This window comes from Lolium rigidum, chromosome 1, assembly GCF_022539505.1.
Source record: "Lolium rigidum isolate FL_2022 chromosome 1, APGP_CSIRO_Lrig_0.1, whole genome shotgun sequence".
In the NCBI taxonomy this organism is placed as follows: domain Eukaryota; kingdom Viridiplantae; phylum Streptophyta; class Magnoliopsida; order Poales; family Poaceae; genus Lolium; species Lolium rigidum.
In genome coordinates this window covers 21,166,084-21,179,584 of record NC_061508.1, presented here as the reverse complement: position 1 = coordinate 21,179,584, position 13,501 = coordinate 21,166,084, and the positions used below count along the sequence as shown (strand labels likewise).

Here is a 13,501-nt window from a genome sequence, read left to right as displayed (position 1 = left end):
AAGGTACTCCCTCCTTCACAGTTTATTAGGCGCGCGCGTGCCCCTAGGTTATCAATTTAACCTATATAATTTAAATTATATAATATAAAAATTATATCATTAGAAAATAGAATATCTGAACTTTCTAATGATATAATTTTTATAACATATAACTAATGCTAACTTGATCAAATTTGCAACCTAGGGGCACGCGCGTGCCTTATAAACTGTGAGAGAGGGAGTAACACATATGTAACGGCAAACTGAGCATACCCCAATTGTTTAGGCTTTTATGTGGTGGAATGGAACCTGTCCACCCAAGTTTAAGTCATAGAGGCTGTTAACTACGAGGTCCCCATGATGATTTCGCCAACCTTAAATATACTCATAGGGATAGACGTGTGTGTGTTCCCAGTGGCAAGTGTACATGCGTGTATATGAGCATCGGTGCTTGTGCTGTGCAAAAAAATAAGAGCCTGTGTCTGACATTAAGTATACTCACAGGGATAGGTGTGCGTGTGTTCATAGGAGCATGCGTCTGTGCATGTATGTGATCATATACACTTGTACTATGTTAAAAAAGGATGTTGTCTGCAAAAAGTAAGAGTCTATGGCTGACAAGACAGAGAAGTTCACGACTACATCACAGGAAGTACCGCATTTGTTTGGGGTGCGGAAAACCCATCAATCTACCAACTAACGCAACGAAACTGAATAATGCAGCATATTTCCAAACTCCAACATGTGCAAAGTCACTCTGCAGACAGAATGTAAATAGACTATTTACGAAAAACAATTGCAAAGAAACACAATCAGGTGCTCCTAAATCCTAATCACCAACATGCACCCATGTCATCTTTTGCAGATTGATAGATTCCTTTGTCAGCAAAATCCGAAGTATGCTGCAAAGCATCGCATATGAAAAACTTTCTATGCAAACAGACTGGGGGGGGGTGAGTTTGAAAAGTTCCATGGCTTCTTTCAGAAAATTGGTATCACTCACCATGTTTCTTGTCTGCATGCCCATCAACAAAATGGTTCAGCTGAGTATAAACACCATCACATTGTGGAACTTGGACTTGACTTGCTTGCACATGCATGTATGCCTCCAAATTTTGGGATGAATCCTTTCTCACAACCACTTTTCTCGTCAACTTACTTCCTAGCAAAGTGATTGATTTTTGAAACTCCTGGAAAATGTCTTCTCCACACTAAACCCAACCATGAATCTGTTCGGACTTTTGGGTGTACCTATTGGCCAAATCTTCGTCCCTACAACAAAAGAAAGCTTGCACATCTCTCTCTACACGTTGTGTGTTTGTAAGCTATGGTCCTTTGCATAAATGAGTTAAGTGTTTGGATTTGACCACTGGTCGTGTTTATGTGTCTTGAGATGGGGTCTTTGACAATAATGTGTTCCCTTTTGCTTCATGTCATCCTAATGCTGGTAAACGCCTTAGTCAGGATATTCTTCTCCTACCAACAAAAAATCATGCATCTACCAATGAGGATACTCAACTTGATGATCACATGCCTTTACATATTATACCAATTGCAATTAACCATGGCCAGGAAACACACCCACTGATGGTACATCCGAAGATGAACACGTGAAAACTTGAGCAAAAATGATGAAGAAACATAGTGAAACGGCTCCAAAGAAAATTCTACACAAAATGACGAAACGAGCATGCAATCCGAGGAAGATTCCGGTGCAACCTTGGACTATGGAAGCTCTGATCCTGAGGAGGATCGGCCTGAAATAGGCGTGTGTTGGCACTACTCCTGAGGCATCATCACCGCTCTCTATTGCAGGGCCCGCACCAGTCCCCTTCTCCCCTGGCCGCATGCACCGGTCTGCGTCACCCATTGGCCGGGATAGGTCCCTCCCACGAGGAGACCCTGGCTCCCGCCAGGCTGCACCTGAGGCGCCTTCGACACGCCCTGCTCCACTGAAAGAACATCTCTTGCATTATGTTTTGTGTGTTTGATGTCAATATATGTGATACACTAATGTTTGATTAAGTGGTACAGGGATTACATAGTTTCATTTTTGCGTGTGTTGAATTTGGTCGGTCTGTCAAAAGATAACAGGAAAAGTTTGGCCAGGCCGGATAATCCGGGCCGGATATTCTTGAAATATCCGGCCCCCTGATTTTGGCTAAGTCCTCGAGGAAAAACAGCTCAGTAGGGGGGCCGGACATTTGCCCGATAATGTCCCGTATTGAACCAGGGCCGGATTATCGGGCCGGATATTTGGAAATATCCGGCCCCTCGATTTTGGCTAAGGACTGGAAGAAAAGCTTCTCTGGCATGGGGCCGGATCTTTGGCCGGATAATGTCACGGTTTTGCCCCTGGGGCCGGATTATCCGGGGGGGGCGGATTATCCGGCCCCTACTTACACCGGATTATCCGGCCCCCCGGAAGCAGCAACGGCTCAATTTCGAGAGGGGGTATAAATACCCCCCTTCTTCTACCTTGGTGCTTTGCTCAATCATTACACAAGAAATCTGTCAAGCCACCTCCATTAGAGCCACCTCAAGAAAGTCAAGATTTGCAAGATCTCCTTCCTCCCCCAACCAAAGCTCTTGATCTTTGGAGATTCGAAGGAGAAGACACCGATCTACATCCTCACCGAAGCGTTCTTCATTTCCCCCTCTCTTGTTTGAGGGATCTCATGCTAGTGTTCCTATTTGGTTCCCTAGTTGATTTGTTGTTGATGTGTTGTTGTTGATTGTTGTATTGTTACAGATTTGGGAGCCTCCAATTTGGTTGTGGATGTGTGCCCCAAGAACTTTGTAAAGGCCCGGTTTCCGCCTCGAGGAAATCCCTTAGTGGAAGTGGGTTAGGCCTTCGTGGCGTTGCTCACGGGAGATCCGAGTGAAGCCTTCGTGGCTGTTGGTTTGGCTTTCGTAGCAACCACACTCCTCCAAACGTAGACGTACCTTCTTGCAAAGGAAGGGAACTACGGGAATCATCTCCGTGTCATCGCGTGCTACACTCTCGGTTACCTCTATCCCACTCTATCTACTATTGTGTAGCTATACCTTGCTTAGTTGATATCCTTGTCATATAGGTAAATTCACTTAGTTGCATATCTAGAGAATTTACCTTTTGTGTCAAGCCTAATTTGAAAAAGAACTAAAAATTGGTTAGCACCTATTCACCCCCCCCTCTAGGTGCGGCATACGATCCTTTCAATTGGTATCAGAGCCTCGGCTCTTATTTCGGGCTTAACCGCCTAAGAGTATGCCGAACGAGGAGCCCTCGGAAGGGGCCGCCACGACGGTCTCCATGGAAGACTTCAATTCGTTGAAGTCCTCCATGGAAGCCCAAATGGAAAGCATGAAAAAGATGATAGCCGAGCTTTTGGCTCCGGCCCTTCCCAAGGCTCCTAGTGTAGAGGTAAAAGACACGGGTGCGTTAAATGAGGGAGAGGCTTCGGACTTACCCTCATCTACCAAACCCGTAGAAGGTGATAACTTAAACACTATCAAAGCTACAAGTGCATCTCCCACGGGAACTAGTGAAAGTATGAGCTACAATCGAGTACCTCCACCTTTCCAATCACCCGATATACCGGTTCCCATGCCTCATTTGAACATTAGGGGTGACCCACCTAAGTTTTCCGTTGATAATTTCGATACTTGGAAATTTGAGTTCCGCTCTCATGTTTGTAGTGCCTCCAATGAACTATGGAGAATCATCTTGGAGGGCTTCAAGCCATACAACCCCGACAAGTTGACTAGAAGAGAAGCAATTGATAGTCAACTCAATAGCACCGCCCTACACATGATTCAAACTAGTGTGGGGACACCGAAATTGCATCGAGTCCGGAACTACACCACCGCCAAGGAAGCTTGGGACGGCTTGCTCGCTAGTTGTATTGGAAGTGAGAGCACAAGAAGGAACAAGTATAATGCTCTTAAGAATAAAGCCGAAGGGTTCATGAGGCTACCGGATGAAGATCATGAACTCATGTATGGAAGACTTGTCACGGTTGCCGATGCCTTCCGGCTTATTGGTGCCACCCACATCAATGACTCTTGGATCAAGGAGAAGTACATTGAATGCATGATGCCATTTGTTCCCATTGATGTCAAGACTCTTGTGGGAAGGGAATGCTATTCCTCTCTCACCTCTCAACAAGTCGTGCACGAGATGCAAGCTCTCAAGGTGCTTGAAGAAACCTCTCATGATTCTCGCAATCGTGCTCTTGGAATGGCAAAAGGTTCCAATCTTGCCTTGGTGGTCAACTCCGGTGAAGAAGTGATTCCTCAAGAATCTTATAGGGCGTCTTGGAGTATGTCCTATCAGGAAGATTTGCAATGCCACTACCATGATCACATGGCCTTCCATGCAAAATCCTTTTGGGTTGATCCCTCCAAGGCCAAGGAAGACAACATCAAAAGGAACAACAAAAGTGGTTTCACTAGCTTTGGTCCAAAGACAAGATCTTGCTACAATTGTGATGACAAGCGCCACTTCATTGCCGAATGCCCCTATGAAAATAGAGAGCTTCATAATGGAAGGCTCATTCCCAAGGACAAGAGCAAGGACACCAAGGGCAAGTATTCAAAAGCCCCCAACAAGAAGTTCTACAACAACAAGACCAAGAAGGGCAAGAGGCCCTCAAGAGTTGTGCTAGTAACAAGGGAAGAATATTCATCCGATGAAGTTGAAAGTTCTAGTGGTGATGAAGATGAAGAAAGCTCAAAGGAATTGGTCGCCATCGTCACCACCAACATACCCTCTTCATCTCTCTTTGAATCTCCCAATGAGAATCCTCCTATCAAGAATGCACATTGCTTCATGGCAAGGTCCTCCTTGGACACATCCATCGTGCTATCAACTCAAGAAGAGTATACCTCCGGAGATGATGATGTTGATGATGAAGAAGATGCATCCTCCAATGGATTGGTTGCTCTTGCCTCCCTCTCCACTAACTCTTCATCACCAAGTGAATCCCCCAATGAGGTCATCCTTGTGGAGGAAGAGAGTTGCCTCATGGCTAAATCCTCCGAGGTATCATCTCCCAACCCCTCTATTCCTAACGTATCTAGTGAACTAGGGGTTGATGAGGCTAGTCTAAAAGTGAAACAAGAAATGCTAGATTTTGATGATTTCATTCTCAACCTACAAGGTAACACTAAAAAGCATGTTTCAAACCTCATGATTCGTCTAGCTCAACAAAGTGCTATGCTTGAGAAAAAGGGTCAAATAGAGAGAGAAGACTCTCTTGAAATCCATGCTCTTAAAAATGCTCTTGAGGAATGTCAAGAAACCATAGATTCTCTTGAAGAGAGGTTAGAAAATATTGAAGAGCCTCAAGATAAAATTAACAAGCTCACTAAAGCTAGAGATCTTGCTAGGGCTAAGAATAAAGTGTTCACAAAGGAAAAGGCCCAATTTGGGGTTGATCATGAGAAACTTGTGAAGGATCTAGATGAACTAGACAAAGCTCACAAAGCTTTGAAGAGTGAATACACTCTCCTATCCAAGTCGTTTGAGCAACTTCAAATTAGGCTTGCTACATATGATGTGCCTAGTTCCTCTACTCCTCTATGTGATCACGCAAATATTGTTGAGGAAAATGCTAGGTTGAAGGATGAACTTGCTAAGGCCTCCTCTCCCCAAAGTAAACTTTCTTTGGATGATCTTTTGAGTAAGCAAAGATCAAACAATGGGAAGGAGGGCATTGGTTATAATGCCAAGGCAAAGAAGGCAAACAAGCAAAAGGCCAAGCCCGCACAAGAGAAGAAGAAAGAAGTCACTAATGGTGAAGCCTCCAAGGGCAACCCCATGAATGATGATAATGCGGGAATTGCTAACCCTCACTATGTTTTATTTAAAGACTATTATGGTGATGTTTATGCTAAATATGTTGGCCCATATGATGGTTATATTGCTTGGTCTATTTGGGTCCCAAAGACCCTTGTTGCTAACAAAAGAGGACCCATTGCGAAATGGGTACCTAAATCCAAGAATTGATCTCATGTAGGACTATGCCGCCGGAGGTTCAAAATGGGTACTTGATAGTGGATGTACAAGTCATATGACCGGCGGCAAGAACCTCGTCAAGGAGTTGAGGCCTAACATTCATGATATCACCGTCTCCTTTGGCGATAATTCTACATCCGAGGTATTGGGTTTTGGCAAAGTTGTGGTTGCACACAACATTACTCTTGTGGATGTCATGCTTGTCAAAACCCTTGGTTACAATTTGCTTTCCGTTTCCGCCCTTGGCAAGATGGGTTTCGCCGTCTTTATTGATAATGATATTGTGGTCCTCTTGTGGAGCAAGACTCTAAAAGTCGCTTTCGTTGGGTATCGCGAACACAACTTGTATGTGGTGGACTTTTCGGGGACCACCACGTCAAGTGCGATGTGCCTATTCGGAAGGCGGACGTGGGTTGGTTGTGGCATCGCCGCCTAGCCCATGTCAACATGAGAACTTTGCAAAGTCTTCACAAGGGGAACCATATTGTGGGACTAATGGAAAATGTGTCTTTTGCCAAAGATCGTGTTTGTAGGGCTTGTGTTGAAGGCAAAATGCATGACTCTCCGCATCCAAGCAAGACCATTATCTCTTCCAAGAGGATCTTGGAGCTCCTTCATGTGGATCTCTTTGGTCCCGTTACTCATGCAAGTCTTGGTGCGAAGAAACATTGCTTGGTGATTGTCGATGACTACTCAAGATACACTTGGGTCTACTTTCTCAAGACGAAGGATGAGACTCAACAAATATTCATTGACTTTGCTACCGAGGTGCAACGCCAACACAACCTCCTCATTATGGCAATAAGAAGTGACAACGGCTCCGAGTTCAAGAACTACACACTCAATGATTTTCTTAGTGATGAGGGGATTCGTCATCAATATTCCGCTGCTTACACCCCTCAACAAAATGGTGTTGCGGAGAGGAAGAACCGGACTCTTATGGATATGGCAAGGTCTATGATGGCGGAGTATAAATCCCGCTATAACTTTTGGGCCGAAGCCATCTCCACCGCTTGTCACTCCTCCAACCGGCTCTATCTCCGCAAGGGCTTGAACAAGACTCCATATGAAATACTCACCGGGAACAAGCCTAATATCTCATACTTCAAGGTGTTCGGGTGTAAGTGTTTCTACAAAATCAAAGGAGTTCGTTTATCTAAGTTCGCTCCTAAAGCTTTGGAGGGTATATTTGTTGGTTACGGTGCCGAATCTCACACTTATAGAATCTTTGATGTATCCTCCGGGATTATCATTGAATCTTGTAGTGTGAAGTTCGAAGAAAATGATGGCTCCCAAGTGGGGCAAGTTGATGCTTGTGCAGGTGATGAAATACCTCAAGATGCCATAGTAAGAATGGGTGTGGGATTTTTCCGCCCCATTGAGGGACACGGTGTGGCGTCTCGGGAAGAACTATGCTCTACCACGGTGGAGCCCTCATCTTCTCAACATCAACAAACCTTACCTAGTGAAGCAAATGATGCACCAACCCAAGAACAAGAACAAGACTCTCCCTCTTATGTGCAAGATCAAGGACAAGATCAAGGTCAAGATCAACCTATCTCTCACAATGCCTCCAATGAGGAACCAATCAACTCTTGCCCTTCTCCGAACATTGTTCAAGATCAAGCACATGAGATTGAGCAACCCCAAGCAATTGAGGAAGCTCAAGTTCAAGGTCAAGACGGGGACCCAAATGATCAAGTTGATCAAGTGACACCTCCGAGGCCTAGAAAGACCAAGGAGGAGATCGAGGCCCGTCGTCTAGCAAGAAGAGAAAGGAACCTCGAGCTTCGTGGACACACTCATGACAAGGTTCTTGGTGATGTAAGGGCAAAGGTCTCCACAAGAAGGCAATTGGCGAACTTTAGCCATCATCATGCTTATATCTCCTTAGTGGAACCCAAGAAAGTATTTGAAGCCCTTGAAGATTCGGATTGGTTGGAAGCTATGCATGAAGAACTCAACAACTTCAAGCGCAACAAAGTGTGGACTTTAGTAAAGAAGCCAAAGGAGTGCCGCAATGTCATAGGAACTAAATGGATTTTCAAGAACAAGCAAGATGAGTTTGGAAATGTTGTGAGGAACAAGGCAAGATTGGTGGCTCAAGGGTTCTCTCAAGTTGAGGGTATTGACTTTGGAGAAACCTATGCTCCCGTGGCTCGCCTTGAGTCCATCCGTATCCTTCTTGCTTATGCTTCGCATCATAACTTTAAGTTACAACAAATGGATGTGAAAAGTGTTTTTCTTAATGGTCCTTTGCATGAAGAGGTTTATGTTAAGCAACCCCGGGGTTCGAGGATCTCAACTTTCCTAACCATGTCTACAAGCTTGATAAAGCACTTTATGGTCTCAAACAAGCTCCTAGAGCTTGGTACGAGCACCTTAATGAATTGTTGGTAGACCGTGGGTTTGATGTTGGGCTAATCGACCCCACTCTTTTTACTAAGAGGGTCAATGGGGAGCTTTTCGTTTGCCAATTATATGTTGATGATATTATATTTGGATCTACTAACAAAGCTTTCAATGATGAATTCTCAAAGCTTATGACCGATAGGTTTGAGATGTCGATGATGGGAGAGATGAAGTTCTTCCTTGGTTTTGAGATCAAGCAATTGAGGGAAGGAACCTTCATCAACCAAGCAAAATATCTCCAAGACATGCTCAAGAGGTTCAAGATGACCGAGATGAAGGGTGTGGCCACTCCTATGGTTACCAAATGTCATCTTGCACTTGATCCCAATGGTAAAGAGGTGGATCAAAAGGTATATCGCTCCATGATTGGATCCTTGCTTTACCTTTGTGCATCTAGACCGGACATAGTGTTGAGTGTTGGTGTGTGTGCAAGGTATCAAGCTTCTCCTAAAGAGAGCCATATGATGGCTCTCAAAAGAATCTTTCGATATTTGGTTGATACCCCAAGATATGGTATTTGGTACCCCAAAGGCTCAAGTTTTATTCTCAATGGTTATACCGATGCGGATTGGGCGGGTGACAAGGATGATAGGAAATCAACTTCCGGGGCTTGCCAATTCCTTGGTAGGTCCTTGGTGTGTTGGTCTTCTAAGAAGCAAAATTGTATATCTCTCTCCACCGCCGAAGCCGAATATGTTGCCGCCGCAAGTGGATGCACTCAATTGTTATGGATGAGGCAAACTTTAAAGGAATACGGTGTCATTTGTGACAAAGTGCCTCTATTATGTGACAATGAAAGTGCCATCAAGATTGCCTATAATCCGGTGCAACATTCAAGAACGAAGCATATTGAGATCCGGAATCATTTCATTAGGGATCATGTTGCCTGGGGTGATATTGAGCTTATCTATGTTCCTACCAAAGATCAACTTGCCGATATATTCACGAAGCCTCTTGATGAAGCAAGGTTCTCTTATTTGAGGAATGAGCTAAATATCATTGATTCAAGGGGTATAGCTTGACCATCTTGCAAACACACTTTCGTCTCAAAACTTTATTTGGTTTAGATGTGGGCATGGATATAGGGGGAGTGCGGTTTAAATTATTGAGCTATCCCTCCCCCATAATGCCAACATTAAGAAATCATTCTCTTTATATCATATGTTGATATATGAGCTTCAATGATGAGTAGTGGCTTGGACCCAAGATATATCTTCGCGGTGCCATGCCACAACACTCATATATGGTGGCCTAGGCCACCACACTCTTCTTTGTGAAGAGTTGGAGTTATTTGGATCTTATTGCCTCTTATTTGACAACTCCATGTTCTTATGGGAAATCACTCAAGCTTGGCCTTATTTGCTCATATCTTGCAAACTTGAGTGATCATGTACCATTAACAGTTTGAACCCTCTAAACCTAAGCCTATTCTCTCCTATAAGCCACTTCCATCTTGCTCATTTGTCATGTTTGGTAAAAACTTGGAGTTTGAGGTTTCTCGGTCGGATGAGCTAGGTTGCCCCATCTTATTGGTAAATATGCATCTCATATGTGACGTGATAGTTCATTACATCACATATGGTTTCGCAAATATCCAACTAAAGATAGGCTGGATTTACGGAATTCTGGAATCATCCAGAACACCGGATAATCCGCCCCCCAGGCACCCCGGAATATCCGGCCTGGCCGGATTATCCGCCCCCACTTTGGGCCGGATTATCCGGCCTGGGCGTTTTGCGGGAAGACTAAGGGAGGCCGCGGGGTGAACGGTTGGCACACCAATCAGTTCCCCACGCGCCCCCTTCTTCCTCCTCAAGCCGCCGGAGCTCCTCCTCCTCGCCGGAGCCACTCCGTCCGCCCCCTCTCAGAGTTCTTGGGTGGATCGGGTGGATCTCCTCCCTAGCTACCTTCTCCCCCAAGCGGTTTCCACAATGGATGTGGGTATGATTCACAATCTCTATCCCTAGATGTTGTGTTTTATATGTGCTATTTTCTTGGTGGAATTGGTGTCTAGTTGTTCCAAATCGTGTGTAGTGTACTCCCCTTGCATGCTATGAGGCCGATCTAGTCTTAGACATGTTTTTGATTGGAAATCTGCACATCTCGAAGGGCCGGATTATCCGCCCCCCGAGCCGACCGGATTATCCGGCCGGGCCGGATTATCCGCCCATAGGGGACCCCGGATTATCCGGCCTGGAGCTTCATCGCCGCTGCAGTTTGCTTCAATCTATCATGTCTAGATTTGTACCGACTTATTTGCATGTTTCTCGAGTGTATTACTGTATCTTACATGACTTATGAGCATTACCTTTCCTTTGCTACCCGCCTTTGCTTCTCTCAGGTGGTGCCTCTCGGGGTGGTAGGAGACGCTCAAGGCATGATCGATCAAGTGACGAGTTTGCAACCAATGCACCTCGCAAGTCCGTCACCTCAAGGCGGAAGAACAAGGAAGAGAGGGAGAACTACAAGACCATGGACCCAGTCTCCTATTCCGCCCTTCGCATGAACAACTGGTATGAAGATGTCCCAAGAGATGAAGAGATTGAGGGCAGGAGATTCTGGTGCATTGAGCAGGAATTCATCTACAAGGACATATACGAGCCCATGAAGAAGCTGAGACCCATGCAAGCCATTGATGTGGACATTCTGGCTGAAAACAATCACTTTGAAGATGCCATCTGGGTAGCTGGAAGGTTGGGCTTGCATGATATCATGAAGATTCAATGTGACTATAGCCCAGATTTGGTGAAGCAATTCTTTGCCACTTTGGCGATCAGGAAAGATGAGGAACACACTATGGAATGGATGACTGGCTCCTCACACTGCAGTGCCACTCTTCGCCGGTTGCTTGGTTTTCTTGGAGTTCCTGTTGAAGGGGGTCGTCGTCTTCATGGACCACAACCGATAGATAAGAATGCTCTTGCGCAGCTCTACACCTCAGCTGGGAAAATTGGTTATACTAAGGGGCTGCTTTCTATATACAATCAGCTGCTTCGCTTCTTTCGGGCAACCATTTGCCCAAGTGGTGGTAACAATGATGCTATCCGGGGAGTCCTTGTGAACCTTATGCACCTCAGCTATAAGTGTGCCCGTGATGGAAATGAGGATCGGATCTTCACTCTCGATATCATGGATTTTATCTTCCATGAGATCCATGATGCAATGGTCTCCCGGACCTCCATACCCTATGCTCCCTACATCCAGCTTCTCATCAACAACACTGTGGCTGTGGTTGGTGAAGATTTGAGTGGGTACCCTTTGGTGAAGCACCATGTCAAGAAGGCATACAAGGTTAAGCCAGTTTCTTCAGCTGTCCCTGCTCCTGACTCCTTCATGGGTGATGCTCGTGCTAGTGGTTTTGCTCCTGCTCGTCATCAAGATGTCCCAGCTTTGAGGAAGCAAGTGACCCGGCTTAGTTGGTTCCAGCGCTATGTCCTTTGCATGAATGTTGAGATCCACAAGAAGAACTATGCTGCTAGCCGAGAGCGTGCTGAGATTAAGCATACTCAGGCGGTTATCCTTCACAAGCTTAGTGGTGATCAAGGACCCCCGCCTCAGCCCCCAGCTCACCAGGGTTACAGTAGTTGGCACTCAGCACAGGTTCCATGGAGTGATCTTGATGATTGCCTTCAAAGGTCCAACACCTCTCGCCGCTCTCCGGATGCACCTGACACCGATGAGGAAGAAGAAGAAGAGGAAGTGCCATACGAGTCCGATGATGATGATGCCTCCGAGTGATTCTCATGGGACGTGTAGCATCGCGCTTGTCCCCTTTTTGGCGTCTCGATGCCAAAGGGGGAGAAGTGTTCTATTAGGATTCTCCGGGATTTGCATGGTTTGGGCACAAGCATATGCGTTTATCATTCTTATGTTGCTTGTGTTCCTCTTTAGTTGAACTATTTGGTTTGTTTGTGTGCCGTTCAAAACTATGTGCTATGTGGTGTGAGACATTGTTATGGTTTTCGGATTTCTATTTGTTGAGATCAAGGATATTACATTGTGTGTGATGCTATATCTCCGCATTATATATCTACACATGGGTATGATTTCTTGCTTCCTATCTCAACTTCATATGTGTCAATGTCTTTTGTTAGAGCTCATGTTGGATATCTCTTATGTTGAGGCACCATACTCCTATGTGTTGTGTATTTGTATTCAAATGCAAATTACTTATATGCACACATGTAGGGGGAGTGCCTCTATGTCTCGCCATCATGCTTGTCTCTATTGTGATTCCTTGGCAAATCCGTATATTGTCATCAAACACCAAAAAGGGGGAGATTGAAAGAACATCTCTTGCATTATGTTTTGTGTGTTTGATGTCAATATATGTGATACACTAATGTTTGATTAAGTGGTACAGGGATTACATAGTTTCATTTTTGCGTGTGTTGAATTTGGTCGGTCTGTCAAAAGATAACAAGAAAAGTTTGGCCAGGCCGGATAATCCGGGCCGGATATTCTTGAAATATCCGGCCCCCTGATTTTGGCTAAGTCCTCGAGGAAAAACAGCTCAGTAGGGGGGCCGGACATTTGCCCGGATAATGTCCCGGTATTGAACCAGGGCCGGATTATCCGGGCCGGATATTTTGGAAATATCCGGCCCCCTCGATTTTGGCTAAGGACTGGAAGAAAAGCTTCTCTGGCATGGGGCCGGATTTTTGGCCGGATAATGTCACGGTTTTGCCCCTGGGGCCGGATTATCCGGGGGGGGCGGATTATCCGGCCCCTACTTACACCGGATTATCCGGCCCCCCGGAAGCAGCAACGGCTCAATTTCGAGAGGGGGTATAAATACCCCCCTTCTTCTACCTTGGTGCTTTGCTCAATCATTACACAAGAAATCTGTCAAGCCACCTCCATTAGAGCCACCTCAAGAAAGTCAAGATTTGCAAGATCTCCTTCCTCCCCCAACCAAAGCTCTTGATATTTGGAGATTCGAAGGAGAAGACACCGATCTACATCCTCACCGAAGCGTTCTTCATTTCCCCCTCTCTTGTTTGAGGGATCTCATGCTAGTGTTCCTATTTGGTTCCCTAGTTGATTTGTTGTTGATGTGTTGTTGTTGATTGTTGTATTGTTACAGATTTGGGAGCCTCCAATTTGGTT

The 13,501-nt window shown here is 45.3% G+C and overlaps 1 protein-coding gene across 2 annotated transcripts in view; it reads left to right on the top strand.

The window, feature by feature from the left end:
• LOC124685032 (serine carboxypeptidase-like 18) overlaps window positions 1-13,501 on the top strand; it is a 36,796-nt gene that overhangs the window by 8,928 nt on the left and 14,367 nt on the right. The window lies entirely within an intron of this gene.